Source organism: Oryctolagus cuniculus, chromosome 3 (genome assembly GCF_051225735.1).
Source record: "Oryctolagus cuniculus isolate XC-2025 breed Fujian yellow rabbit chromosome 3, ASM5122573v1, whole genome shotgun sequence".
Classification (NCBI taxonomy): Eukaryota; Metazoa; Chordata; class Mammalia; order Lagomorpha; family Leporidae; genus Oryctolagus; species Oryctolagus cuniculus.
The window spans coordinates 1,910,146-1,914,491 of NC_142869.1; the positions used below are offsets into that span (position 1 = coordinate 1,910,146).

The following is a 4,346-nucleotide window of genomic DNA, read 5'->3' on the forward strand; positions in this document are numbered from 1 at the left end:
GGCATCTTCCACGTGGCCCTCCTGTCCTGGGTGGCCACTCCCTGACCCTGGGTGCACAGTGGCCGCAGCCCTGGGCAGTGCAGGCTGGCTCCTGCCCATGCCCACAGACCTTGTCCCCCAGCCCCCAGCAGCCTGCCTGACCCTGCCAGTGCACTCCGAGCACCTTTTGAAGGTGAGTTCAAAGCACCAAGGCCGAGCTCTGCAGGGCAGTGGAATCTCCACCCGGGGGGCGGGGCTCAGCCATGACAGGCAGCAGGTGCTCCTCGGAGGACCCCTCCCCAAGGAGGAAGGAGGCACCCGAGGGCCCTGGTTTTCAATGGGGACCCCATGGTCCCTTCAGGGGGACTTCCCTAGTGGCTGCTGCTTCCAGCTCCCTCCGCTCGGGGCAGCTGTCGGGCACAGGTTCAGGCGGAGACCAAGCCACACGCCCGCCTGCGTCCTGGAAGGCCGCTGGGCGGGAGAGGCCGAGTCCGCCTGCACTCACAGTGCACTTGAGCTGGGAGTGGACCAGCGCCCGACGGGGCCAGGCACCCTCTGGACTGTCCCGGCCTCTGGAAACCGAAATGACGTATTACGCGTCGGCCATCTCTGCCCTATTTCCGTGATGACTAAGGAAGCCCTTTTATCTGATCTGTTAGAATGAGACAAAGCCAGCACGGACCAGCTGTTAGGGTTTGGACAGAAACGCCATGTTTGTTTTCTCAAGATCCCGGATCTGACCCCGGGCCCTGACGGAGGCGCGGGAGGGAGCGCTCCGTCCGCAGCGTTGGGATCTCACCCAGCCCCGACCTGGGCGTCGCTGCGTGAACTCAGCCTCCCAGATTCCTCTAAACATTCCGTGATTGGAACCGGCGACGCGGTTGGGGTGAGGGGGCCCCCAAAGCCGGGGGTGGGGGGGGGGCGGAGACGCCATTGCCGGGAGCAGGGAAGATGCACTTCAAAATTCTCCGGGGAGCAGAGGGAGCCGCGAATCCCCAGACACCAGGTCATCTGTCTGTCTCGGCTGGAAGAGCGGCGGGGATCTCTGCCAAGGACACCGGGCCGTGGGCTTGGTGACGAGCTCAGAACTCGGTCGTCTGACAGCTGTCGCCGCACGGCTTTCAGGACGCGCGCTGTTCTTGTTAAGCAGGAGCAGCAGAACCTTCCCCCGGGCTGCACATTTCCCGGAGCGCCCAAGGCGCCGTGGGGGGGCCGCGCCCGTGTGCAGCGCCCAAGGCGCCGTGGGGGGGCCGCGCCCGTGTGGAGCGCCCAAGGCGCCGTGGGGGGGCCGCGCCCCGTGTGCAGCGCCCAAGGCGCCGTGGGGGGGCCGCGCCCCGTGCGGAGTGCCCAAGGCGCCGTGGGGGGGCCGCGCCCCGTGTGCAGCGCCCAAGGCGCCGTGGGGGGGCCGCGCCCCGTGTGCAGCGCCCAAGGCGCCGTGGGGGGGCCGCGCCCCGTGTGCAGCGCCCAAGGCGCCGTGGGGGGGCCGCGCCCCGTGTGCAGCGCCCAAGGCGCCGTGGGGGGGCCGCGCCCCGTGTGGAGCGCCCAAGGCGCCGTGGGGGGGCCGCGCCCGTGTGCAGCGCCCAAGGCGCCGTGGGGGGGCCGCGCCCCGTGTGGAGCGCCCAAGGCGCCGTGGGGGGGCCGCGCCCCGTGTGGAGCGCCCAAGGCGCCGTGGGGGGGCCGCGCCCCGTGTGCAGCGCCCAAGGCGCCGTGGGGGGGCCGCGCCCCGTGTGGAGCGCCCAAGGCGCCGTGGGGGGGCCGCGCCCCGTGTGGAGCGCCCAAGGCGCCGTGGGGGGGCCGCGCCCCGTGTGGAGCGCCTAAGGCGCCGTGGGGGGGCCGCGCCCCGTGTGCAGCGCCCAAGGCGCCGTGGGGGGGCCGCGCCCCGTGTGCAGCGCCTGCGCTCCAGCGCCGCTCCTGACACCTGCTCTCGCACACCCTGGGAGGCAGCGGTGATGGCTCAAGTGCTTGGGGTGGGGTCCTCGGCCCCAGTTCCCAGCAGCCTCTGCGGACCCCGCCCGCTTTCCACGGTCCCCGCTGCGTCCAGGGCCGAGCTGATTATCTCGGCTTTTTATCTCCCGGAAATGGGAGCAGCACACACACAATTAGCTCCATAAATAAATGCGGAGGTCTAAGTGCCCGGTGGGCGCTGGCCCAGGAGGCTGAGGGGGCCTGGCTGCAGCCGCGGGCGCTGCTCCGCTCTGGCTGTCAGGGAAGCCCCCGGGGGCCCCCTCCATTTTCCCGGTGGTGGAGAAATATTTACTTTGTGCAGTTCAGCCCCCTCTTGGCAGGCTCAGCGCCGGCCCACGGTTCCCTGGGCCGAGACCAGGTCCCCATGGAAGGGGAGACGGAGGCAGGCGGATCTGCTCAAGGACACAGCGGGAAGGGGCGCTGGCGCTCTTCTGGAAACTTCTCACAGGCGGCCGGTCCCAGGGCCAGGGCTGTCCTGGAAGTCACAGCGGCCCCGGCCCTGCCCAGCGTGAGACCACAGGGCCCCCGGGCGAGAGGCTCCCTTCCTGGCAGCGTTCCAGCCTCCGCGGCTCGGTGGTGTTTCTAAAGCGGTCCCAGGGCAGTGGGAGACTCGGACGACAAGGGCAGTGCAGCCAGCCACTGCCCCTGCAGGTGTGCCTGGCACACACAGCAGCCGGCCACCCCGCCCCAGCCCTGCCACGACCAGGGGCAGCCAGCGGCTCCCCACCTGGCCCCGGCCCTGGGCCACGCTCAGGAATCGGCTCCCTGGGCGTCCGCGACGCCGAGCACCTTGGGACACGCACTGCGCTCTCCACTGCGGCTCCTCACCGCAACTCCTCGAGCCCGCGGGCAGTGGCACCGCTTCTCACCTCCGCTTCCTGGCTTCCGTCTCCGGCTGTGCCTGCCCTGGGCCTGCAGGACGCCACTCCGCCGGGGTCTCCTCGCTGTCCCTGACACCGCAGCGCCCGCAGCCCCCGTCGCTAACCTGGGCTGGTTCTTCAGTCCTTGGTGGAGGGTTAAGATGTCCTCCTTCTCCTTCGCACTTCGCAGCTTCCATGTCCTCGCGTGACTTTGCTTCGATTCCTCCTGCCTGGGACTTGGCGCATTTTAAGTCACAGCACTCAAGTCCCGCTCCGATTCTGGGAAAATGCCAGCGTTAGCACCGAAAATATTGCCTGTTCTCGGGTTTCGTTCTTCTCTCTGGAATCTCTATCCGACGCATGTCTGACATCCGTATTTTTATTTCTAAATATTTGTGCATATTCAACGTTCCTGTTTGATTCTTAATGTCTCTGAAGCTCTCACTTCCATTTCCACCTTCGTCTCTGCGCCGCCTGCTCATGGGCACTCAGACTTTTCCCAAAGGACCACTTCTTTCCCTCGTGCATCAGGTCTACCACAGGAAATCAGACAAAAAGTAACAAGCCAGGGAGCCCAGATTTGCTTGTTCTTGCTTCGTAACTGCCTGTTCTTGTTTGCAGGGTGCTGAGGGCTGAATGTCCGTCCCCTCCCAACTCCCTGCGCTGGAACTCTGCCATCAAGGTGACCATGCGAGGGGCAGGGCCCTGGGGGAGGCAGCCTGAGGGCTTCCCCTTCCCCATGACCAGATGAGCGCCCTCATAATAGAGGCCTCTGAGAACAGCCTCCTGGGAGGGCCCCCAGAGCCCAGGCACCTCCCCCTGGGAGGGCCCACAGAGCCCCTGCACCTCCCCTTGGGAGGACCCACAGAGCCCAATTACCTCTCCCTGGGAGGGCCCACAGAGCCCAGTTACCTCTCCCTGGGAGGGCCCCCAGAGCCCAGGCCCACCTGCCCCTGGGAGGGCCCACAGAGCCCAGTTACCTCTCCCTGGGAGGGCCCCCAGATCCCAGGCCCACCTGCCCCTGGGAGGGCCCACAGAGCCCAGTTACCTCCCCCTGGGAGGGCCCCCAGAGCCCAGGCCCACCTGCCTCTGGGAGGGCCCAACAGAGCCTCTGCACCTGCCTCTGGGAAGGCCCACAGAGCCCTGCCTCCCCACCTCCCCACAGGGACTTCAGGTCTGCGGGCGCCTTGACGTTGGACTTTCATCCTCCAGACAGAACTGTGAGAAATAAATTCCTTCTAAATGTCTACTCCTATACCATCCTCAGCCTGTGCTATTCTGTTACAGCGACCGAATGGATCAAGATACGGCCTCTCTCCCTCCCATTCGCTCTCTGAGGACTTGAAGTTTGTCTGCTTACAGAGTGCGGCTTGGGTGACTCTACCCACACTAGTGCCTGGGGCGTGGGTTCTGTGTGTCCCCTGGCTGACACGCGGGGGTCACAGCACACCTCTGGGCCCCGCAGCCTGGCGCCCCACAGCCCAAGACGAGCATGGATCTGGGCCCACACCCGCACCTGAGTTTCTCCTCCCTTTACAGCCT

General features: G+C 66.9%; 1 long non-coding RNA gene across 1 annotated transcript; it reads left to right on the top strand.

The window, feature by feature from the left end:
• Window positions 1–283: 283 nt before the first annotated feature.
• LOC127486536 (uncharacterized) lies at window positions 284–4,059 on the top strand. Its single transcript, XR_007913214.3, has 3 exons — window positions 284–865; window positions 3,426–3,486; window positions 3,970–4,059. It is a non-coding gene; the product is annotated as an uncharacterized LOC127486536 (long non-coding RNA).
• The last annotated feature ends 287 nt before the right edge of the window (window positions 4,060–4,346 follow it).